This window comes from Heliangelus exortis, chromosome 8, assembly GCF_036169615.1.
Source record: "Heliangelus exortis chromosome 8, bHelExo1.hap1, whole genome shotgun sequence".
In the NCBI taxonomy this organism is placed as follows: Eukaryota; Metazoa; Chordata; class Aves; order Apodiformes; family Trochilidae; genus Heliangelus; species Heliangelus exortis.
The window spans coordinates 24584031-24611096 of NC_092429.1; positions in this window are offsets into that span (position 1 = coordinate 24584031).

Consider the following 27066-nt stretch of genomic DNA (forward strand, 5'->3'; position numbering starts at 1 on the left):
AAAATGAAGCCCAAACAGAAAATACTTGGGTTGGTTTCTAGTGTCCTCTGACAAGTAGATTCAGGTGATACTCACACTTATCTTTTGAACTCTGAGGTTAACTCATGCAAGTACCAGACACTTTTGACCAAACGATGTTTCTTGAAGTCATGCAGAGTAGAGGATAAATTTGAAGGGTAGCTGTTTGTCACTGGTGAGAATAAAAATCTGTAATAATACTCTGATCAGGCACATATTAAATTTTCACCTTGATATTAGGTCAAATTCTGAAATAGCTGTATTTCTGAATTGCTCTGCTTTACTCAGAAGGAATTATATCAAACATACCAGAAGTGTTATGGAGCAACTATATTACAACATGGATGACTATGCTTTTTCCAAGTGTTTACTAAAATGTAGGTGCTGTATTTCCTATTTCCTTTTGGAAGGAAAAAAACCCAAGAACAAAGCAACCAACAACCTCAAGTGTGGAAATAGAACATTGTTTCTAGTATCCATCTTTATAATAGTACAACTCAAGAATATTGCTCAGATAGGTGTTGATTTCCAAACTGAAGATTAATTAGGAAGCAGAAGAGAATCAGATGTTTTAAAAGGACTCAGAGCAGAGTGAGCTGGAATGATCTGGTAAACTCCCTGTCACTTGAATGGATGTTGACATCTCCAACCCTGCGACTGTGCTGCTCCTTAATGCAAAGGATAAAACTGCTTTCTGTGTATTGATTCAGGATACACTTTACAGATTATAAGCACAAATTGCCAGAAACACTATGAACAGCACAGTTTATAAAACAGAATATTAATATAGGGGGGAATAATGCAAAATTAGCATATTTCTAACCATCTGGCTTAAGTAAACATATGCTCTGGAACTCCCTACAGCTGCTCTAAGGCCAGGTACCTATATTGGTCATGTACCAGGAGAGCTTCTCTCTGTTTACACCGGTGAGGTATCTTCCAGCACTCTCCTTTCTTTTTTTTCCAAAAGTAGCTGCTTGCTTGGAAAACCCCACCCCAGCAAGTCCCCTGGATGCTGCTTGTCCAAAGGCTAAGTCCATGCAACCAACACAGGGTCTATAGCAAATCTGAGCACCAGTAGTTTGTAAGTGCTTCAAATAATTCAGGGCATGAGTTCTGATTGATAATTGGATTTACAATGCAAACTCTGCTCACTCGTTGTGTGAATTCTGGAAAAGGAAAAAAAAAAAAAAAAAAAAAAAAAGTGTTCCCCTCACCAAGCTGCTTGTCATTCCATTAAGTTCTAAAAATTAGAGGGTGAGACCCAAATGTCCTCCTTTTTCCATATTACCAAGCTTTAACAAATTTCATTATTCTTTTTTTAATTTACATGCTCTTGTAGAATAAAGGTCCCCAAATCATTAACTAATTTGATATGTCTGAAGTACCAATTCAATTCTCTGGTCCCTTGAGAATCTTAGCCATCTTGTTCAAACACCTCTTAACTTAGTTTCATAATTAGATACACCTTGATTGATGTTTTTTTGTATAGTACTTGCAGAGGGAAGGAAATCAACCTAATTGTTATCATAGTTTAGCAGGTTTAAGATTAAAAGTGTTAACCAAATCACTGGTTTCCAAGAGGAAACAAAGCCCTGCTCTAATGTAGGGTAGGTAAGGAAGGTCTTTCAGGTAATGACCCCAATAATGAATTACTTTGGGAGGAAGCAAATGATATGGCAATTAATGAGAAAGTTATTTCCATGCCACCTGCACTTTGCACATATTTATATGAAAACATGAACATCTAGGTTTTTTCTTCTCAATAGCTAAATCATTCTAAACATAAAGATTATAGAGGACGAAACATTGGATCAACTGATTATGTAGAGCTGGAACCAAAGTAAAATAGTATGTTTTTCTAAAAGAAAGTCTTTCTCCTTCTTTAATTTAAAAGGAGATTTTGAAAGCTGTATTGAATCCCAGTCTTTTATTCCTGCTCACATGACTGACCAGTCCTCAGTCAGTCAGAGCTTCTGGCCAGAGACAAGGCATTGAGTCCCTGTGAATACACTTTGTTTGCTATTTTGTTGTAGTTGAACTGTGGGTGACAATGTGCTGTTATAACAGGCTGAAGTCTTGAGAAAAAACAAGAATAATTCACACCTGAGATACAGCAAAGACAGGAATTTACTTCATCAGTATAAGTAAGGCTGTCTCAGGATCTTCATTCTTATCAAAGAAACTTTCCTGCAGACCTAGAAATGAAACATTGTAGAACATTAATTACTTTGGGACTGAAATAATTACATGAGAATTAAGTTTTGGGGGCAGAATCAGTGCTACAGAGTGCATAAACTTAAAATAATTACTTTGTTGTTTCGCAACTGGATAAGAGCTTCAGGGTTAGTCCTTGTATTGTACCAATAAATGTAAAATGTATTATAAAATAGATTTAAAGAAAACTTGTGTAGATTTTCTGTTTCTGATGCTATTTATGTGTCATCACCTCAGTGTACAGCAGTGATTCAGAGCAGATACAAACAACTGTGATTGTAGAGGTGGATGGATGGGTGGATAGAAGGATGTGAATTTCCAGGTATTTGAAATGGGTATTACCAAATAAGAATTTTCCCAAACTTTTTTGGAAATTAATCTTATGTCGTATTGTTAAATCAGCTGGAAAAATCCTAAGTCATATATTTCTTTATATTGTCATCTCTGTGGGAGCCTTGATGTTTGAGAATTGTTCAGGGTATTAAAGGTCATAAATTTACAGTTTTTAGGTACTACTGAAGAAATTTAATTACTGGGCCTGGGGAATTATAAAAAGATTAGATTAACTTATTTTCAGTACCTTCTTTTTCTCTTCTTTCATACTGGAAATATTTTGGTACTTAGCTTTGGAATTAGGAATGACTTGTAGTGGTAACTGTACCCTACATATTTTGTTTGAGTTTTGGTCATGATGGAGATCATATCATCAGAGTAAGGAAACTGGAAATGCATCTACTGGGTGTAGAGTGGTAATCATGGAGGAATTCTACTTTATTTAATTTGGACATTTCTAGAAGCCCAGTTACTTTAATCATGTGCAGTTGACTACTGTAGCTGATCCTTTGGTTTTGTTTCATTGGAGCATTCTATGCTGATTTTTCTTAAATATTTTTCTTCTGACAAAAAGTCAATTTGACTTTGCAGAAAGTTTGGAACACCAGTTAGAGACACACATCAGGCAAAATCCATATTAGCTGTTCTGGGATTTTTGGAGAAGGATGGGAAATGTGTAAAATTCTGACATTTTGGACCAAAACAGGGCTCCGTTGTAGAGTCTCAATCTCAACAAACCAGTATTTCCACCTAGTCTCTTATCAGTAGATATTGAGCAAGTTGTTGACATGCAAATTCAGGTTTGCTTTGGTAGGTAACGTCTCAGATGAATGCTTCTAATATAGTGATTGACAAAAGTAATAAACTATCAGCAGCTAATACAGTAAGGTAAAGGAAATCCATAAGGGAAATCACGAGTTTCTAAACTAAAGCCGTCCAACCTTTATCACTGCATTAATTTTCTTATTAATTGGCTCACAATGGATATTTGCTGACTGGAAAAGTCATTGGCTGACAGTAAAAGGAGCATAGACACTGAAGAGGGAAAAGACAATACCTCACTTTAGTTGATGGATTAAAGATGTATAATTTGTAGACTTGTCAGCACAGCTCTGAGCTGGGAAAATCTTGTCAAGTCCAATGGCAATTGATTATTAAAAACCAGCAGTCTGTAACCCAAGCAAAAGACAAAAACTGATGAACATAAATATGTTGATTACAAGTCTCTGATTTGGTCTGGTAACATTTAAAGTTACTGCATTAACACTTCTTAACCAGTAGCCATTAAAAAAAAAAAAATCTGCATTCTTACCACATCTTTCTCTTGTTTTAAAAAATCTTTTCTTTTTGTCTCTTTTAACAATAAAACCCTGTGGGGAAAAAACCAAGAAAGAATCCAAGTCCAAAAAACCTCATGTACTGAAAACATCTATGAAGTTCATAGGCCAGCAACATATACTCTGATGCTTTAAAATATGAGTTTCAAACCAAATAAAAAAGTGCTAAGTGATTTCCATCTGTTACAACATGGAATGTGACAGCATAAACTCATTTCTTGCTATTCATGGCATGAAGCTCCTGCCATGGCAAAACAAATAAAGCAGGACTAGAACTACTGCATGGTCCAAATATATTGATTTGTATTTGAGTGCCTATTAACCTAGATATTTCATTCTTCTCTTATAATGAGACTCTCCTGAGACCTTCCCCTTGTCCCAGTGTCACAGACTCACGCATCTGTATTAGTCAAGTGTTAGAAATGCCACAGAGAGCCATCTGTAACAGTTGTATTATATTCCTATAATATTCAACTCCAGCCTGGACAAAATTAATTTCTATTAATATAATTCAGCCAGTTTTTATTAATGAGGTCTATTGAAGGAGGATGTCTAAGTCATTGGACTGTGACTCAGATAATTTCATAGTTTCTTCTGTGACCTTGGGCAACTTGCTCAGCTTCTCTGGCTGCCATTTTCTGAGATTCCAAAGATTTTAGAAGGGCACACAAAAATGATTGATTCTTTTGCTTCATTGTCTAAAGAAGGAAAAATCTTGCAATAATGGGGTGCTCTTTAGCCAAAAACAAATTGTTAGTGAAATAGCAAAAACAAGAAAACAATAACCTAGAGATGAAATAGGTTTATAGCAGTAATTGAATTTTGCTCCTAAAGTTTCTTTCTGGATTTTTCCCTTTTTATTACACCTGAAGAATTATTGAAACAAGTAATTGATTTGCAAAAAAAGTAAAATATAATAAGAATGTTTCATTACTCACGTGTTCTAGAACAAGCAGTTTCACTTGAATAATGTAATTATCTCTAAGTTAAAATTTGGTTGCTTCCTGAACTGAAATACTATTTAAAAAACCCCAAACCCCAAAGTTTCAATGAGATGCTTCTATAAATTGTAAAATGAAGTTATTTTTTACATGTCTTAAGTTTATGTTTTTAGAGGCAGTGCATGTGATGCTATTATACCCACAGGATTCATGCAGCACATTTTACATTTCCTGAACCTTCAAGGTGTTTGTGGAATGAAAATAAATTTGAAAATAAATTTTTGTGGAATGAAAATAAAGTCTTTTTGTCATATCCTCACAGTGAGCTTACATTTTAAGTGACAGTATAAGGAGGTGAAAGGAAAATGATTGTCTGTTGGGTAAGATTGTAAACAGAAAAAGAAAAATGCTGAAAGAAATAAATGACTTCTATGGTCTCATTCTAAGTTGAATAGACAGCAGGAAACTTCAGGTTTTTATTATGATTTAGGCAGGAACAGCAGGACCAAGAAATCCTTATCCTGAAGTTCAAAGATCCCCAGTTGCACAGAATCAGTCTTGCAGCTCCCAAAAATGTCACTGCTCCCTGCAGCAATGGCTCTAGTGCAGCTGATACATCAGTCTGCGAGGATCCAGTATTTATGCCAGAGTAGGAGTTTCACACTGAAAATACCATTTAAATGCCAGCTTTATTTATTGTCACACGAACAGGCAAATGGGAAGAACGACTACTTCATTCTAAGAGTGGTGGAGACAGGTGAACAATAAGAATGTTAAATTGCTTGCTGTGTTGGATGCCTCACTCTGAATGATGAGTGCTTCTGTTTCTGCTTGGTGGTGGGACTGAAAATTACCATCTAAAGCCCAAATCCTCCACACCAGATCCACAGGTGCCTGAGCCACCCAGCAGTAATAATGGGATCTGTGTCAGACACTGGTATGCTTGCTATTCCCAGGTGATTTTAAAGTTTTATACTGCAGACAGACAGACAGAAAATATCTGATCCAAGATAAAGTTCAGTGGCAGGCAGGCAAAAACTTCCCTGGCATAAAATTTTCTCCACTGGTTCACAGTGTTCAGGAAATGTTGCTTGTGAGTAAATAGAATTTTTATCATGTGACTGCAGTTTTTTTAATCCTTCCTGGGAGTCCACAATCAGATTTAGTGCATTGTCAAACCACTGTCTAAGGTTAAGCAAACACACTTTTTCTTAGTTACAAACACACAGGGGTGTTTGCTAGGTTGGAAAATCTATCAAAGTACCTTTTGCTAGTGGCTCTTCTTGATAAGAGAAGATCATTATTTTAAGTCAGTAGTGCCACTGAACATTGGCAACTGGAAAGTGCTCATCAGTGAAAAACACACTTATAATTGACATTAAGTTTACTGAAAAAGCAATATAATAATATTAATATTATTCATATAGTTATTTATCATACTAATAATGCTATTAAGGGTAATGTTAATAATAATAATGATAATTATAATATCTGTTTGATACTTTTATCAATGGATACAGGATTTAAATGCACCAACAGCAAGCTTGTGGGTGATATCAATGTGGGAGGTGGTGTTTACCCCTTGAGGGACAGGAGGACTTGCAGGGGGATCTGGAGACATTGGAGCATTGAGCAGTGATTGATGGGGACAAATTTAGTAAGTTATATTTAGCAACCTGATCTAAAGGGAAGTGTCCCTGCCCATGACAGGGGGGCTGGACCTAGATGATCTCCAAGGTCCCTTCCAACCCTGACAGTTCTATGATTCTAAGTCCAAAATGCCTGATTTTGCACCTGGAATGGGGTAGCTCTGGGCACAAATAACGTTTGGGAGAGGAGTGGCTGAGATGAGTCCTGCAGGAAGGGATCTGAGGATGCTGAACAGCAGCAGGCTCAGGAGGAGACAGCATTCACCCCATCCTGGGGTCATCAAACAGCATAAGCATCTGGTCAGGATTTGGGATTGTCCCCCTGGATAAATCTTTGGTGTCACCTCCAGCAATGCAGTGCTGGGCCCTGGTGTTTGGGAAGGATGTGAAGGTCCTTGAAAATGTCCAGAGGAAGGGGACAGTTAATGACAGGGCTGGATGGCATGAGCTGCGAGGAGGACGAAGGACAATGAGCTTCTCTAGGGGTGACCTTGTGGCTTTCTGCAGCTTCTTGAGGAGGGGATGTAGAGAGGGAGGTGCTGAGCCTGGAATCCAGGGAGAGGGTGCATGGAAATGGTTCAAAGCTGTGCAGGACATCAGGGAAGATTTCCTTGTTGAGTGGGTGAGCAAACACTAGAACAGGCTTCCTGGGGAGGTGTCATTTCTCTCCTGAAATGATGGCTGCGTTCTCCCCTTGAGTATAAATGCCTCTCAAAGTTACTCCTCAAGGTTGAAAGACTCCTTACTGTGTCTGATACTTGGTAAATAGATTGGGAATAGGATTTCAAATGTTAGCTAAGTGATGTAAAGGATTGATAGCACATATATGATCTTTTAGACATAAACTGTTGACCCAGACTGGGTCCAGTCAGACCTAGACTCCTCCCTGAGAAGGTGTTTAGAAAGCAAGGAGTCTGAATAACATGACTCAGTGAGAGGGTCTCCTGACAGTTTTGTCTAACCCTCTACTTTAAGTAGTAAGTAAAGTGCACCTCCCCTTTGAATTTCGTTAAACCATTGCCACAATTACTGTTGAACTTTTTTAATTCACTAGTTTACGTTAATAATATTTACTGTTCCCTCTCTCTTATGAGTTTGACAAAACCTGATCTTCTTCTGTGAAAGGATGACCCACTTGTTGGATGATGGAAAGGCTGTGGATGCTATCTTGGCTTTAGGAAGGCATTTGACACTGTTTCCCACAGCATTCTCCTCGAGAAATTGGCTGCTGGTGGCTTGGATGGGCACACAATTTGCTGGGGTAATTACTGGTTGGATGGCTGGGCCATAGAGTTGTGGTCAGTGGAGTTAAACCCAGCAGGTAACTGGTCATGAGTGGTTTTCCCCAGGGCTCAGTGCTGGGGCCACTCCTGTTCAGCATCTTCATCAAAGATCTAGAGAAGGGGATAGAGTTCACCTTTAGTAAGTCTGACAACAGAAGTGTGAAGGTGTGAATGCAGACATGACTGGGCAATAATAATAATCACTGTCTGAAAAAGGCAAATACATATCCTTGACCAAACTAAATTGAAACTGCCCTCAAACAATAAGAAAAAGCCTTCTAACATGGTCATTGAAATGATTTTGTGCTGGTTTCCCATGGACAGTGTCTAACATTTTGCTAGGGGAAAAATGACAAGAACATCTGTAAAAGATGGAAAGAAATATTTAAGCAGCACAGGCAGCTAATAAATTACTTGATATTTGCATCAAGGTTGAAACAGGGGACAGGTCTGTGGTTTGGAAAGAAGCATAAAATTCTCCAGGGAAAAATGTAGATTGGACTTTTGCCTTTCCTCAAATTCAGATAAAGTTTACTGACATGTCAAAGGTTCACTATAATGTGCTATCATGTCACAGTGTTGTCAGAGAGACTATAAACTGGATTGTTCCAATTATCTGGGCTCCAGGAAGAATAATACTGTAGTAAATAAAGGTCTCTTGAGGTTTGTTTTGGGCTTGTAAGAGATAGTGAATGCCAGTGTCATCTCTACAGATCTGTCTGCGATTGGAACGTTTTAACATCTATGTATTTAGCTTCAGATTTCCCAGGAGATGCTGTTCTTGTGGATCCTAGCCCTACCAGTGTCTCCCAGGAATTTTGGGCAGTGGTGATGTGAATTGGTTGAGAAAACAGTTTTCCCTTCTTCTTAACATCACATGTAAAATACACATGGGGCTACCTAGCCAAGCCACTCTGCACTGCTAACACATGCATTACCATGAACATCTTCAGCATCTTACAGCCTCTTGGGAATACAACTGCAGAGATTCAAAAAGTGACCCAGTCCCAGCACTCATTTTGTATCTTGTTTTGGTAACTAAGCCATTTATTTCTTTTGTGCAGAAAACTGTTGCATACTGAAAAACTGAAAATCAGTTTGGAGCTGGGATGTATTTACCTGCTTAGGCCAATAAAATTCCATTTAAAAGGGAGTGATTAAAAGACCTCTTCAAGTGGTCTTTAAAAATGAGACATTTTCCTTACTAACTGGGATGGGGTTGGATATCTTTGGGACACTATTTTCCAGCTGTCTAAAACCTTAAGAGCTGTGTCTTCTGTACCTGCTTCTGAAACTCTCCAACATTTTCATGGAAAGTTTTCTAAAAGGGTATAAATAAAAAGTTGTCATGTAATAACTAAAATAAAACATAGTTGTGTGGCAATTTTACAGCTTGAAAAATCTCAAAGAGCCACAGTGGAACCTTTGCCATCACCAAACCTGTGAATGCACTTTCTGAGACAATGAGTTGTTGCTATGTTTCTTTCAGAGCACTGTGTTATGTTATCTAGAGGAAGCAGGAGTTTTAAATAGATCCTTGAATGCTAATTACAGAAAGTAAAGTAGAAAATTTGCCTTGATAATGTTCTCAGTAATTATCCTTTGTGACTTTATAAATCAATTTTTTTTCAGCCTTTATATGTGTGCTTGCTCCTGTCTGAAACTTTAGAATTTATTTAAAACTAGTAGCAGTTTTGTTAAAGACACTCAACATTTTCAGCAATAGGTTTATAAAGTAAATCCTTTAAAATGTTTAATATGACAATTTCTTGTTTAGATATGTCTGGTGATTAATAAAGCATGGAGAAGAAAGAATAAGATGTGAAAGCTTCAGGGCAACAAACAGACAGACTTGGCCAATAATGTATATTACAGTTCATATTGGGACAAAGAATACCTTTTGCATCTCTGCAGTTTTCTTTCCTGACCTCATAATTTTGTTAACTTTTATTTTTTCTGCCAGGGTTTGTGTGACTTAATGTCATTTAAATCAAGCAACCAGCCAAACTAGTATCACTTCCAATAAGAGATGGTTTTTTGAGGGATGGTTTTCTGTATTCGAGGGGTTTCAAACGTAGCAACAGGCAAATGTTCTGACCCAGGAATTTACAATTAGTATTCCAGCTCCCTTTATCTGGTGGGATAATTTGGTGGCCTATTTTTCTGTACTTGAGTTTTTGCCACACAGAGCAAAACAATAAACAAGCAAATAGATAAATAACAAAATTTCCCTCTTTCAGTTCTGATCCCAAGCAGGGTGTGTTTTGAGCAGACTCAGTGCTGTGTAGCAGGGGCTGTTTTTGGGGGGTTTGCTGCAGTTACCCTGTTGGGCAGGGGGTTAAACAATGTTTTCAGTGTCTGATTGTAGAATACATGTGAAGCGAACCTTTCCCCAAGAAAGAGCTCTGGGCTACAGGGTTGTGCTGTGGGCATGTCCAGGATTTGGGCACATGCAGTAGCCCAGCTGAAGCTGATGCTGATGAAGCTGCTTTTTGGTCATGTAAGATTAACAGGTATTTTGAAAGGCATGAAAGAAAACCTGCAGTTCTACCTAAACAATTTTTTTCTGCTGCACCTAAAGGACCTCAGCTGTTTGTCTGGTGCTAAGACAGAGTGGTTGCAATGGTACTGTCACAATTATGGTACAGTAGAATGATTTCTGCAAGAAGAAAATTCCTATCTTTGTGACATACTTGCATTTTATTCTGTTGGCATTTGTAACTAGCATTGGTTCTGCTATACTCTGTTAGCCTGAAATTCCATATAATCCTGGCACCTGAAAAATGAGAGTGCTCAAAACAGTCTGTTTAAAGTTGCTTTTGTAAAATGTTAGCATAAAAAGAAAGACAATCCTGCACATAGGATCTAATCTGATATTGTTGTGTAAGGTGGTGCTTTTCCATTTCTGACAAAAATCTTCATGCTCTGACATCCTATGTAAATGCAAATGCTTATAAAATTTATTAAAACACAAGTTTCCATGTCAAGATGTTAGCTATATATTGCTTATTATATTTAATTCAATTCTAAGCAGTTACTTTAGACAATTTGTTTTATAGAAAGATCTGTTCCTTAATGAAATGGTGCATGCAGGTTTCTCGTTTGCTGTTCCTTCATCTCACAAGAGAATTCTGTTTGTGTCAGTGAAAAACAACATCTTCCCTTTCACCAGAAGTGAATTTGTTTTAATAATTGGCTGACTGTGGGAATGAGGTTCCTGAATATAAAGAAGATCTTCACTATGAAAAAAAAGAAAGTGGTGTAGTTGAAAACTCAGATGAAAGTGTTTCTGTGAAAAAACCACAAAACAAAGTTCAAACAAATCAGCTGGATTTCTGCAGATACCTCTTGGTTTCTATTGCTGTGTGATTTTAGTTTTCAGCAAAAAAGTAGAAACACTTTTGGGAAACGCAAATTCTACTTCCCCTGTTAATATAAATTCATTATTTGTATTATTAGCCAGCTTCTTGCTAGCCTATAAACTTTATGGACTGTTTTTATTTATTTTTTTTTAATAATAGGAGAGCTATATAGAGTATGTAGGGGAAATCAGGAGCTTTAAATATATTAAATGGAAATTATCAATACATTCTAGAAATATAAAATAATAATGGTAGAAGTGACAGTTAGTGAAATCTATGGGAAGTTCTGAATAGTAGTATATTATAATGTTTAAATACATTATGACAATCCCTCTTTAAAAATCAAACTGCAGCTCTAAATCATTTTCTGATAGCTCTTATTGTCTGAAATTAGGCTGACTTATGAGCAGCTATTGTCTAGAATGGGGATATAAATATATATCTGGTTTTAATATTATCATTTTTTTAGCATTGGTCAGTGTTTGGAGAAATTTCAGTCATATGTTGACAGAATTGACATCTCATTGTTTTCAAGATTTACCAGAAATACCTTCCCATATTTCCTGTAGGTCAATGAATATCTAAGGTATAATTTATGTCTATGGTTTGTCCTAAAACTTACTGGCTGAAATTTTAAAACTTGCCTTAAGGATATGGATGCCCATCTCTCATTAATTTTAATTCAATTAATTAATTTAGTTACTCATTTCCCATTAATTTACATTAATTTTAATGGGAATTGGGCATCCAAATCCCATAGGCAGGTTTAAAAATATCACCCAGAATATAATAAATATCCAAGGGAAGGGAATTCCAGAGCAGGATGAAACTATTCTACTGTAAAAGTTGTCAAAGAACATTTTTTTTTTTTTTTTTTGCTTTGTGTTGTCAGGATTGTGATGATCCCTCAGAAAAAAAAAAAACACAAGCTTCTGATAATTTTTCAGAAATCAATTACCAGCATAGTTTGCTGATGTGTGTGACACTCTGGAGGTGTGGCTGACACCCTGGAGGGAAGGGATGCCATCCAGAGGGACCCTGAGAGGCTGGAGAGATGGGCCCATGCCAACCTCATCAAGACCAACTACAAGGTTCTGCACCTGGGTTGGAGCAACCCCAAGCTCAGATACAGGTTGGGCCAAGAGAAAACAGCCTTGAGGAGAAGGATTTGGGGGTGTTAGTTGGTGAGAAGCTCAACATGAGCTTTCAATGTGCACTTACAGCCCAACAACCCAACCAAATCCTGGGCTGCATCAGGAGACATGGCCAGCAGGTCAAGGGAGGGGATTCTCCCCCTCTGCTCCGCTCTCATGAGACACCGCTTGGGGTCCAGTTCTGGACCCCCCCAAATCAGGAAGGACATAAAACTGTTGGAGTGAGTCCAGAGGAGGTCTACAAAGATCCAGAGTGCTGGAGTAGCCCTCCTATGAGCATATGCTGAGAGAGTTCAGCCTGGAGAAGAAAAAGCTCCAAGGAGACTGTAGTGGCCTTTCAGTACCTGAAGGGGAGGTAGAACAAAGCTGGGGAGGGACTTTTTACAGGGGTGTGTATTAATAGGACAAGAGACAATGGTTTTAAGCTGGAAGAAGGTAGATTTGCTCTGAGCAACCTGGGTTAGTGGGAGGTGTCCCCGCCCATTGAGGGGGGGTTGGAACTGGGTGATCTTTAATGTCCCTTCCAACCCAAACCGTTCTCTGACTATAAATTTGATTTATACCTTAAGAAAGCAACATAAACCTAATAGTGACTGCTCAGTGCTAAATTTCAGCATGTTGTTGCATCTGAAGGTCTGATACCTTTGCTCAAGCAAGATTGCTGATACAAAGATTTTGTTGGCACAGTATTGGGATATTATCCTAGTGTCATATAAAGGTTTTCCTGGTCCTATGATTTTGCAGCATCCACCTTAGATGGCAATAACTGAGTATCACCCTGGTAATCCCAGGGTAAGCTTGGCAATACCAGGGGATCATGTGTGTTTCTCTGTACTTACAACTTCTACAGACTGTAAGATTCCCAGAATAGGCACCACAACCCAAGTAAAGACAGATGCAAGAGGTGAAGCATGTCCCATCAAATACTGCATGTGTCTCTTTCAAGCATTAGAACACATTCTTCTGCCAGTAGTCAGACTCCTCTTTGTTTTTTTTTTTAGTTTTGGTGTTTTGTTTTTTCTCCTGTGACATGCTTATGGCTGCTTACCCCTGAGAAGTGTTTAGTTCCCATTTTCATTCATTTTCCTTCCTAGCCATACCCTTGATTATCCTTCTGCACATCTGTTTTTTCCTTTAAACCTTAAGATGAAGTCTCTTAACCTATCGACAACTTCACTGCATAAGAAAAAAAACCATAGCTTGTTCAGTGCCTTTCATGTTATTCTATTTTTATTTCACAGGAGTTTCAAATAATGACATTGTTAGCAGTTTGTATCTTTCTGCTCTTGTATCTAATATATTTCATGTACCAAACACTGAGAAATCAGTATCAAATATAAAGTTGGTGACCAAGTCAAGAGGAGCTATTATTAATCTTAGTACTATGAATCTCTCCTTTTTTGTATTTGTGTTCAGCTTTTATTTCTTATTATCAGATTGCAATCACTTTTGTTTACAATAGAACTATGCTGGAAAAATTAAATTTCTCATTTAGCAACTGAAAATGAAGAGCTTTTTAAATAAGCAAGTCAAAACTCCCTTAATTAATTTTAAAGAGTTTGTTGGGTCTTTTTGTTTTTTTGTTTTTTTGTTTTTTTTAGTGCAGTTTAGCTGCACAGGGGGAAATGTCACTTAATCATGCTATGTTTAATTGGAACAAATAATTATAGTGAAATATTAATCATTATGCATTGAATCCCCATTTAAAATGTAATCAGTCAGAGCTGAAGCCAACCTCCTTCCTGCATTAATTTGAACTCCAACCTTCCTGGTGAGTTTCCTGCAAATACACCTTGAATACTGGCATCTGCTCTAAAACTCTAGATAGCTTTGAGTGTGTAATGTCACATAACTAAGCTATTTTATACAAAAATTGCCACTGTGGGAGCCTGTATACATCCTGGAAGGAATGTTAGGATGAAGTTTTCAAAGCCTCGGGTGTGTGATCTCAGTATCCCTTGTCAGGTTTAGTCCCATGGGGGATTTTACCATGGACTTCAATGGAAGCAGAATTTCTCAGTGCCAAGAGTTTCTAAACAATCACTCTCAAGGACTGGGGAGAAAAAAAAATAATAATAATCATGATTGCATTGATCAATTTCTATCTAAATGTCCTCTCTTTTTAAATTTAAATGAAGATGGATTTGTTGTTCTGGAAGGCTTAGACATCTATTAATTATACATGTGCATAATATTTAATTATCTTGAGTAAGTATGGCAATTTTCTTGAATTAGAGATGGATTATTCCATTCAGATTCCAGAAATTGGACTTTATCATGTTTGTCAGTTCACAATTAACTCTAAATTGCTAGCTATGGTGTGGGTATTAGGAAGTTTTTAAATGCTTGGAAATCCTACAAGTTTAAGAGCCCCTTGTGGTAAAGATTTCCTACTCCTGGATGCCCATGTGAAGTTGTAGGTTAGGAAGATCATTCATAACCTCTTCAGAGTGCCTCAGCTTTTTGTCTTTCAGACTATAATTTCAAAGCATTCATCATTCTCTGGGTTGATATTAAATAAAATTACAAATGTTCTAACAAAATAGGCTCGAAGCAAGTGCCTATGTTATAAATATAGGCACTATACAGTGCCTTTTATCTACAGACTGTAGCTTTTCAACTGAGTGTAATACTTTATTTCTTTTATTTTAACATGTAAGGAAATGAATATGGCATTTGATTATATGTACATATAAGCATATCAATATTGCAAGAGTTTCTCAGCACTCTTACAAGTTTACCATCTGCACAAGATCAAATTCATAGATGATATTAGTACCTGTGCATCCACTGGTGTCATCAAAACACTCTGCTGAACAACACGCTTGCTGAAACCTGAGCCTAAACTGATATAAACTGCAAACTTTGGAGCAATGAACTTAATAAGTCCCTCTAGTTTGTGACTGCATGGGAATATATAAGCACAGTGTTCAGTTTGCTTGTGCAGGATGCCCAGGAATAGGTTGTCCGTTTTTTTAATGCAAATGATGGGTTTTTTTAAAAATATGTACCTTTAACAAAAAAAGAAACAAACCAAAAAAGCATTACTACTAATTATTATATGATAATTATTGTTAATAATAACAAAATAATGGGAGACAGGGAAGTGAGAAGAGGGAGAAGAAGAGAGAGACCTACTCTGGTAATTTGCTCTAACCCTCTTTTCAGCTCTCCAGGAAAGCAATCAGAGATTATTTCCTCCTCTAAAGTAGCACAGGGTAACTATACACACCCTGTAAAATGTTTCCGTACTCAGGGAAACTCTTTGCAGGTACCAGGTTTTCCATGTGGCTCAATATAAACGATAAATCAAGCATGTATTTTCTCTGCAGTGGGAGCAAGGGGACTTTGCTCTCTTTTCCTCTGGAGGTGCCTTTCTTCTTAATGCTCCAGATGCCTGTCAGTGTTTGCCTTTCCTCTGAAGAGCTCTGCCTAAAGGTTTCTGCATGGGAATTGGCAGTTTGCAGCCAAGGTGTGAGCAGAAAAAAATGTGTGTGCATGAAGGGGAGGAGAGGGTAGGGGAAAGGCAGAAAGCACATACGAGCTATTTTCTGAGAAATCTTTGGAGTTCAGTCTTTTTGTCAGGTGCCTTTGACAGGAGTCAGGACTCACTGAATGGATAAAAGGGAAGAGAAGAAAAAAGCAAGACCAAGGCAATTTAAGATACTATCCAATGTATCTTACTGCTAGATAACTTTCAAAGGACAAGTTTAATTTAAGCAAAGGCTCTATGGAGTGTGTTAACCTCTCTACCCTCCCTACCCCCATGCTGAGCAGTAACTGTTTTTTCTTATTTTTCAAAAATATCTTACCATCTCTACTGCACCGTTTTTAATCTTCTTTTTGAAAGAGAGGTGTACCAGAAGTTATCTGAGTGAATCATGCTAATCCACCTTGCTCTGTCCCCCCAATAAAGGAGGTAAATATAGATTGTAAAATGGGGTTAATATGAAAAAAGCAGGGGTGGGAGAATAGCAAGGCAGCAGCAGCAGCATGGATGAAAATTATATAGTTAGTATGCCAAAGGAGTTTGAAGGAACCTGTGGAGACGTGGGTCAAATATTCTGCCAGTAAATGTCACAGATGAGCTGACTTGGGTAAACTTGTGCCCATTTATTTCAGCAGGAAAGTTAGCAATACTTTCTAGTACTAGTTAATTATAGCTGGTACCTTAGGTTCCTACTCATGCACAGCAATGACCTGTCTCTTTTATCCTCTTCTCTTCTTGTCAGGTCCCTGACCTGACTTTTTGTAGTGTTTCCTGAAATACTTGATGCCTTTAGCTGTTAGTTAGCATGTAAGGCTTGGACATGATTTAACACCCCCTCCTCTCCCTTCCCCATTCAGTATTTGAGTAATATTATTTAGGATAAATTTTTCTTTAAAATTATTTTTGTCTGTTTTTTTGGTTTAGGTTGTGGGTGTTTTTTTGTTGTTGTTGGTTAGTGGTCTTTGTTGGATTTTTTTTTTTAGTTGTTTTTTTTAGCTTTATGCTCAAGTGTGATACAAAATTTTTGTGCCAGCAGAATGATGTGGATACCTACAGAAAGGCTTTAGGCCTGACATGATACTGGAATTGTGGTAACAGTGTCAGAAGCTGACAGGAGTTCTCATCTATTTCATCTCCATAATGCATCAGTGCACATTACAATGTGTGTAAAATGCATGTTAGAATTAGGTAATATGAGGTAATAACACAGACTCCTCCATCAGCAAATGTCCAGGCCATGGCTTACATCTTTTCTTCAGTTTTTTTGGCCAAGAAGATAGTTTATTTGATAGTAGTAATAGTATTTGATAGTACTGTCTGTATTTTATCTTCCATGAATCTGTCCAGTTGCTTATGAACTTGGCTGCGCTTAACACACCATCAGCATCCTAGGTCAAGTATTTGTATTTCATTAATACCTACTCTCAGGTCTCTTCTGTGAAGTCTGACCAGCTCAGACATTTGAATTAATTTGAACAACAGCACTTGGATCATTGAATCTCCTTTGGCTCACAGGTTTGACTGCTATAGTCTATGATATCAGAGCAATCCTTCACACCAGGGTTACATAAAAGTACATCGCTGAGTAACTTTGTGGGTTGCAATACTCACAAGTAGAAATTGCAGTTTCTAGTATTTTACTGACTCTGTTCTACACATATTGATCTTCATAGATATCCCCTTTCAGTGTTAACAAGTGAAAAAGAAGTTTGTAAAATCAAATTATCAGTAACCAAATCATTCTGTTTGAGATTTTAATATGGATGGTATGTTGGAATTAATTCATCCAGATGGCATCAGAACTCTCAGACTGGGATAATTTATCAAACACATGTTAACAACCAGTGTAATAGTTTCAAATAGGGATCCGGGTAAAAATGACTTGATCTATTTTGGATCAGCCACGGTTCCTTCTGACTTTGTGTAATAGATAGGTTCAGACTCTTCACTTCTGAAAATGTGGTCTATATAGAATTTTTTAATGGGCTACAACTCAGACTCCTTTCTATATGAGGAATAAGGCTGCAAGTCCTCAGCTAGTTTGCAGAAAATCACAGATGAAAAACACTGACAGCCACTGCCCCAAAAAGAACAAGCTGTATAATTTACTCTGGGTCACCCATTTGGAATGTTGCAAAGTTCTTTCCAAAGCTGTCGCCTTCATAGACTGTGTGGCCTCTTACGATAGCAAAGGTTATGAAATAAAGAAACATATAGTACAAACTTATTAGTCTTTAGACAAATAGGCAGAAGGTCTTCTGGCTGCTATTTGCAGGTATCAGAGTGTATGAGACAACACTCCTGTGAAAGTTTGTGGGGAAAATAAATCAGCATTTCAGGAAAAAAAATCTTTGCATCTTTCAGGGATGGAGTGCCTTTCATTTTTAAATACTGTTGTGCTTTAGTATGATAGTCAGCTAAACCCCACAGAACTGTTTGCTTCCTCCCCCCCCAGTAGTCAGAAAATCAGAAAAAAAAAGGTGTAACTTGTGGGTTGCGATAATAGTAGTTAAATAGAACAGAAAAGGAAGAGAAAATAATGATATTGTAATACACAAACCATGTGAGGCACAGTGCTGTCCCCAGTTTTACTCTTCAGCATGATGGTATGGGGTATGGAACATCTCTGCTGAGTTGGTGTCACCTCTCCCAGCTGTGTCCCCTCCCTGTTCCTTGTGCACCCCCAGGCTCCTGGCTGCCAAGCTGAAAAGTTCTTGACTTGGTGCAAGCACTGCTCCAAAACTACTAAAACATCAACATGCTGCTTAGCCCAATTCAAAAACACAGCATTATGCCAGCTACAAGGAAGAAAATTAACTATGTCCCAGCTGAAACCAGGACAAATGCTTTCAAATGAATCCAAATAGAGTTTGGGGCTTTCTGAAGTTTGCAGAAGTGATTTGCATTTCAAAAGGCCCTGCAGTAAACACCAGTTAAGGTCCCAAAAGTCTTCTAAGAGGATGATTATCTTGAGAAATCCTTTGTTAATAATTAGTGGGGCTGACTCCAGGGTGAAATTACATATGGAAGAAAAAAATCCTTGTATTATCATGGACTAGATTCTGGACTTTGAAATAAGTTTCTTTTTAAAAATCACAATTAGATATCTGACAGAATGTTAGCATTTACATTTGAGTTCATAGAAATATAAAGAAATAATAATACAGGATGTTTTACATCATTACAAAAGTATAGCTTGTTTTTTATGAGCTTTGGAGAGCCACAGGAATTGATAAAGAATACAATTTTTATGCCATCAACATAATATGAATCAAAGTTCTTAAACACTAAAAAACAAGACTTAAACTTCTGTTCCTGTCTGAGATCACCACCTGAATGTAAATAAATAGACATCAAATAGCTATATATGGCTTGACTACATGAGAGAGCATTTCTATAGAAAAGAGTTAGTATTTAAAAAATAAAAATAAAGACAAAAAAAAAAATAATTAACCACCATCCAAACCTACAAGACTCATTCTGCTATCCTTTGAGCTCACAGCACTACCAGTCCTTTCCCCATAGCAAGAGCTTCTAGCTTAAGTTGCAAACCCATGTGGATGGGGTGAGACTGATGAACACCTTCTACATCACTGCCCCATTCAGAGCAGTTCCAGTTAGGTTGCTCAAGGCATTTCTGACAAAGTTATGGACCTCTGGAAGGATGGAGATTTCACAGCCTCACTGAGCAGCCCGTGGCAGTGTTTGGTAGCTCACAGAGTAGGGGGAAAAATATCCTTATGTCTGAGAAATTTGTGTAGCAACCTTTCTGTGCTGTCTCTTAATCTCACTGCTGGGGTCTGATGAGTCTGGCTTTGTCTTCTCTAACTTTTCCAATAGGCACTTTAAAAGAGATGCCAGATCTCTTGCTGAAGTCTCTTCTCCAGGCTGAACTTGTTCTCTCAGCCTCACCTCTTATGCACCCTTAATAATCTGGGTGGCCTTTTGCAACCCTGAGTTCACCAAGTCCTGCAGGTCCTTTACTGAATAAAGCAGAGGCTTCCACATGCTGCTTGAGAGCTGCATTTAGGCTCAGACTCTCAGCCTCAACACTTGTCTGAGTAATGTTTTTTGTTTGTCAATGAAGTGGGTCAGGACCATGGCAAAGACAGGTTGGGTCTTCAATCTCATTTCTTCCTTTATCAAACTGCTTGAAGTATCAACAAAACATGTTAGACTCTTTACTTCAACTGATGTGAATGACATCTCTAAAATCACTTTTATTTAATTTATTAATATTTCAGCTGAGGTTCTGATCCTTCTTCCATTTGTCCAATGGAGCAAACAGCTCCAGGCTAAGCTGTGTCAGATGCACTGCCTGTGAAATCAGGGAGAGAGGAAAATCAGTTTATCTAATTTTTCATATTTTCCTCCATCCCATAAAGCCACATCTCTCCACTACTGGGAAAGAATATTGGAGGAAGATATTTTTATTCTGGATTAGTAACCTAAAATTTAAACATTAAAATAATAAATGGCCATCTCAGATGGATTAGCTTGTGAACCAGAGTCTGCTAATGCCTTGAAGGGAAAAAAAAGGTTGCATATATGAAGCTGGACAGGCCATTCAAGGGATTTCAAGAGGTCATCTTATTTATCCATCTTTTCTACACAGGATCAACTCTGTCCAAAGTTTTCTGGCAGAAGGTTGCTTAAGAATGTTATTGGAGACCTCAAATGACACACCATGACCTGCATAGATACTACATCCTAGTGCTTTACTACTTTTCCTATGCAAGGTTTTTCCTAGCCTTGTGCCCTTTGCTGCTATTTGAAAGTTCATTCTTTTCTACTTATCACCAGTGGTCATGTAGTTTTTTACCCTCTTTTCTGCAGCAGATGTTTCCCAAATATCAATAGTAGTATGTAAATATAAATATCCCTCTTAGAGTTCCAAACAGCTAAATGCAATATAAGTGCATGTATGCACTTAGAAGCTGATAATTATCCTTCTCTCTCCAAACCAGTCTCTTACAGGCAATTATTCACTGAATATATACTGTAAAGTAGGTAGAAAACATTTCTGGTTTTTATCAGACTGTTTCCAAATTGTGGATTGCTATTAGTTGGTCCTTAATAGCTCCTAGATGTACCCACCCAGAATATAGCTGCCAGAACCAAATGATGTCTGTGATAAATATGCTATCAAAGACATTCATGCAGTGTCTGTGTTGTTGTCCATCAAAATTTAATTTCAACAGTGGAGCACAATGCTCTTTGATGTTTTTCACATGACTCAAAATTATACATTCAGCACCAGGAAGACACAGCATCCAAAGTGCAGCAAAAAAAAAAAAAAATTGGAACACATGAAGATGAAGACTTTTCATCTGTAGGAAGCAAGTGCTAGGCCTTCTTATGGTTGGACTCAGTGATCTCTCAAGGTCCCTTCCAATCCCTAAGACTGTGATTTCTCAGATTTTAGACCTGGGGAGGGCTACAAAAAAAAAAAAAAAAAACCAAGAGCTGATATTTCACCAAGTTTTCAATCACAGAACAGTCTGGATTGGAATGGACCTCCATTGGAATGGACACCTCCATCTAGACCAGGTTGTTCTTCCAATGTAAAGGCATTAACCCTTTTCCTGTTTCTGTATGCCCTTAAAAAATCCCTCCCCAAACTGTATATCCATAACAAAATATCATGAAAAATATTGTTTTGTTGATGCTGGTGTTCATGACAAACTACTGGAGGATGGATTCCTGATTTCTAATAGCAGGAGCTATAGACCCTATTTTTTTAATGCAGAATGGAAAAGTTGCCTCAGTAAACTGCCAACTAAATGTATCAGACCCATTTTTCCCCAGAGGTGTTTGGTAACACTGAAATCTTTCATCTGCAGTTGTTCCTTTCCACACTCCTCTAAGATGAAATACTGGTGCTGCTTTTGTTTCAGTGCTCCTTTGTCTTCCTCTGAAAAATCCTACTTCTTATATTTTTTTTCTCTTTTTTTGTGAGGTGAGGTGAATTGTAGGACCTGTTAAGTACCAAACCCCACAATTTCTGGAAGATGTGCAAGCAGAAGTGTCCTTAAGCCAGACTGCTTTGCTTGTTCCTTTTCTTGGTTGACTCTAAGTCACATAATTTAGAAGAAAGCTGAGGAAATAATTTGAGGTTGTGACTGTTGTGACTTCTGCTAGGTGGTCATTTATTTGCATAAATATCTCATGTATGGGCAACTGACACTACTGAACATTCCATCCCTCCTTTTCTCTTTGGGGTCCTCTTTCTTCTTACATATTCTCCTTCTCCTTACCACAATTATCCTTGTCCCCTCTACTCTCCATGTCTAAGGGACATACATGTTCATGGTGAGAAATGAACTAGGTGGTTGGAGTAGGTGATATCTAGAGGTCATCTAAATGATCCAAAATTATTTTTAAAGGTCTCTTACAACTCACAACTCTTACAACTTACAAGTCATTCTATGTGATTCCTGTATCCAGACACTGCTTTCTCCCCAGTTCCCAAACTCCAGAATTCTTTTGAATCCCTTGTTGAGTAAGACTTGTGTTAGGAAGACTTGCTTGGCTTCTTATGACTACTATCCCTTCTGTAGTAAATTAAATATTAGTATAATAAATAATAATAAATAAGCAGTGCTTTATTGAAGGAAAATGCTGTCAGACTCCCAGGTGTTGTATCTTTTGCTCTTAAACTTGACTCATTCCTTGGGTTTGTACTTATAGTAAAGGATTTTATCTGAAAAGGCAGAATATGTTTTACACAGGGAACTTCCATTCTCAGGAAACCACCCAGAAATCTAAGTAGAGCTCATATTTGGAGATACTAAAAAAAAAACAAACAACCCCAAACCAAAAGCCACCTCCTTTCAGGTATCCTTTCAGGACAGAGCCAGGACTTCTCACCAGTGCCCAGTGACAGGACAGGAGATACTGGGCACAAACTGAAACACAGAAAGTTCCCTCTGAACATCAGGCAACTGCATCACTGTTAACTATAAAAATCTGAATGATTGTAATCCTAACAGCTAACTCACTGATCCCACAGCAGCAGTGTGGTAGCCCAACACTATCTAATAAGCAGGTACTTAAAGACCCTTTTAATGAAGAATTGGACAAACTGAAAACTGGAGCTCTAAACAGCAAAGCCCCTGGAAGCTACCAGAAGCATCTAAAACCAGCAATCACAATTTAAAAGCAGTATTATCAGGAAAAAAAAATTAAATAAAAGAAGAAAATAATCCAACTCCACAAACAACTGCTGGAGGGGAAATAAAACATAAAATGAAGCAAAAAAATCACGTAATAAACAAAGCCTTGGAGTAGATATAGTATACGTATCTTAGCAGGTTGCTTTATTTGTACTTTATAGTCCATTAGGCAAACATACCCTCATTTTGCCTGTATACTTCCCAAAGGATAAGTAAGTTTTATGCCAGCATTTTTTAATTCCCCTTTGAGCTAGTATGTGTATGTTACATACAGTTGTTTTGCTCTACTTACAATTTTAATAGAATGAGTATAAAAGTAGGGTTGTTCCCTTAGGGCAAGTTCATGCCAGTCAGCCTATTGCTTCTCTCCTGGATCAAACCCTTCCCCCTCTCCATCCTCTGTGAGTTATTCTAGATGTGTATTCTTTTTCCATGAAGTCTAGATTATTCCTCGAAGGATTATCTTAACTAACAAGTGTTTATGAATGGCACTAGATAAGCATTTCATGTTGTCAGCTGTCAATACATCAGTGCATGCTCTCAGGTTTACCAGCTTTTCTTTTGGAGATCAGCCATTGCCAAAGCAATAGTTTCCAACTGAATTAATTACTGCTTAGTATAGCAATGTGTTCTGCTCTGTTAAGTTAGCCATCTGTTCTTCCTTTTAAGCTTGAAAGTCCTTCCATAGTGAATTATTTAACCTAACGTAAGCTGTTTTAAGACTGGAAATCAGAACTGGAAATCAGAAGCCCTTTGACCACCAGAGGCATTGCTGAATTGTCAGGGTTACATCCCAAGCAATGGGGTGTTCCCCAGGAAATGTGCCAGGTTTGGTGCACCCAAAATGCACCCAAGTCACTCAGCCAAATCTCTCCAAAAAGAGGTCGTGAAGTTTCTGCAGAATTGTGGCTAATTTCTTCGAATGATCCTATTTACTTTAGGTTGTGTTTGCAGGCCATGTTATGTTGCCAGGCTTTCCTGCCCTCACACATGTGCCAAAAACCAGACAAGTACATTAACAGCCATTCATTCTTTCTAAAAAAACAGCTGAGAAGGGGTTAGGTGTTTCCAGATCTCTCATGCCATGATAAACTTCTCAGCTAGAAATTTTGTGCCACTTTCATTTGAATGTCCTGACAACTTAGTCTCCCTGAACATGTAGTTTATATTTGTAGGAAGTATATTTGTAAGTTGTGTGTGTAAGAAGTGGAGTACTTTGCGATCTGAGTATTTTCTTTATACATAAATATTTACATATATATATTTATATATGCATATATATACACTATGTGATAATAAAATAAAAATACTTAATGGTTATTTTGTATGAAAATCCAGATAGTCAGTGGAAAATGCATGGGTCGCTTTTTTTTTTTTTTGTTGGTTGGTTGGTTGGTTTTTTTTTGTCAAAATCTCACTTACTTAGTGGCAGCACAATATAAAAGGAAATTGCAAAACCAGACCAGACCAGTATTACCATAGACTCTATTTAATATGCATTCAAGGTTCAAGACTACAGTCTTATATTAATCACTTCTCTTTTGTTTGGAAAATTTATTTCCAAAATACAGTTGTAAATTTGAAACACTGTTTTAATTTGCAACAGCAGATGGAAGAGTCAGGTTTTGGTGTCATCATTAATTGATCAGAAGAGAGTGTGCTCACACACCAGCTTTTCACTCTCTGCTGATAAGAAGTTTATTAAAACTTCATAAAATCCATGTACTCAACACAATGAAAAGAGTTGCCCTCCCTTGTTGGGTATGGTAAACAGTCTCTTATCATTCTCTCTTAGATAGTTACTTCCTAGAGATGTAATAAGATTCTTTCTAAATTGCACAGCATACAGATTTCAAAGGGTGCCTGAAAGTAAGATGGAATACAATACATGATGGAAAACCAAATAATTGACACCTTGTAGAGATTTAAAAATTACAGTTGTCAGAGAAGAAAAAAAGCTCCTGCTCAAATTAAGGTAAAAACATTCCCAAGAGGCTTGAAAGAGCAAGGTTTCATATTTGAGATTCACTGTTCATTTTCCTGAAAGAAAAACAGCAAACTAGAGGAATCCTTATCATCTGCTTAAGTATCACAGCAAGACATCTGTAATTGTGAATTATTGCAAACTTTTCTGTTAAACTGAAACAGATTCTCATTTTATATTGTGATAGATTATAATACATTAAATAAAGCTCCAAACATTACTTTTCATCTTATACCATAGTAGATATATTGCTAGTGACCACTTATTAAAATCTTTAAGCTTATGAGGCAAAACCAAGAGTAAATATAATAAATGTACCTATACAGCTTTCTTCATTTTAGAAAGGGAAAATCAGCAGTAATTGGCTGCATATTTTAAGAAAGCTTCCCTCATGAAGCTGCCTAGGTAATGACTGGTATCTGAAGATATTCATGCACCTTTCTCTGAAACATCTGTTCAGCTACTGGCAGAATCAAGATAGCACATTAATTCAATAATAAATTGATTTAATAGTGGCTTATTGCTGTTTCTCATAAACAGCATTTTCTAAAATTAGCATTCATATATAGCTGTGCATGTCATTTTAATTGGAAAACGTTTTAAAAGAAGAAAACATGTTGTTCTAGAGTGATTACTTAATCTGAATCACTGGAAGTGTAGCAGGCCAGGTTGGGTGGAGCTTTGAGCAACCTGGTCTAGTGGGAGGTGTCCCCTGCCCACCCAGGACCAGAGGATTTTTAAGTTGCCTTGCAACCCAAACCATTCTAAGATTTTGTGATACCCTTCAAAAGATTCCCTGGCTTACCTAGGACTCTCTGCCATCTCCAACAGGAATGTTCCCACTCAGCTCAGGATTTCATCAGGGTGGCTAAAATTGTAGTATGCACATGGTGTCCAGCTGAGCACATGGCTGACCAGTTTACTTTAATGTAAGAGAAAGTTGTTCTGTTCAAATCTGAAAAATTGCATCTAATAAATTATTCCAACTGTAGAAATACACTAAAATACAATCATTACTTCCTGAAGCAGCTTCTCAGTCAAATTCAAAATTTATCTCTTTTTATTTACTAACTGTCTATATATTTAAAACAATGTCATATCTGTTTCAGTCTCCAAGCTGGTATATAACAGGTATTTAGGCAAGGGGCTTCTCCAAAACACATCTTGACACAGATCCTGTGCTAATCAGTAGATGCTCAAGGAGCAGAGAAGTCAGCATCTGAAATCAGAGTTTTTAACTCATAATAATATCAGAGCATATATCAATGCAAAGAAGTTCTAAGTCCATTTAGGCAGTCTCTGATTAAGTCCTTCCTGCTGAGAGATCACAGTGGCAATTACAGCAGAAATATCTGGACAAGCACTCTCTCACCACAGCACTTGAAGTTCAAACTGCAATTACATTACATTTTCACCAGATGGTAATATACTACACCACTGACACAGCACATAAGTGTTGCCATTTGATTTGATAATCTTACACCCTGTCTGTGCCAAAAGACACATGGAATTTGCCTCATTTTTCATCTTTGAATAGCAGAAGGTCAGTTCCTTTGTTGAAAATAAGTAAGTAAATAAATAAACCTGTCGAATGTCTAACTAGTTCAGAACATTTGACCTGACCATTGCTGCACCTGACCATCAGCTCATGAACTTGAGCATCTCTCTGAGGTGGGTGAGGAGCAGATGAAGGCTCTGGGAGAGCTGGCAGCCTGGAGCCCAGGGCAGCACAACCTGAAAGTGTGCAGAGAGAGACTGGTTGGAGCTGACGAGAAAAAAACCCTCTAGAAAGTCTCAGTATAAGAATGAGAATTTCACTTCTCATCAGTGTAACTACCCATTAGTTGTAAATGTCAGAAGAAGGAGAGAGGAAGAATCATAGAATACCTCCCGTGCCTGCTTTCAGCTCTAAATAGACAGTTGGGAAGTTTTTTCCCCACTTTTTCCGCAGTGCTTCTCTGTGCCAGGTCCAATCCTGTACCTTGTCTCTCTCCTGGGTTGGCAAGGGACCCATTTCAACACATTCTGTGTGGCCCATGTGGGCCTGGACCCTTCCAGCCCAAGCTGGGACTCGATGCCCATGGCACAGAGCAAGGTTCTCCCTGCAGAGCCATCTGCTCCCT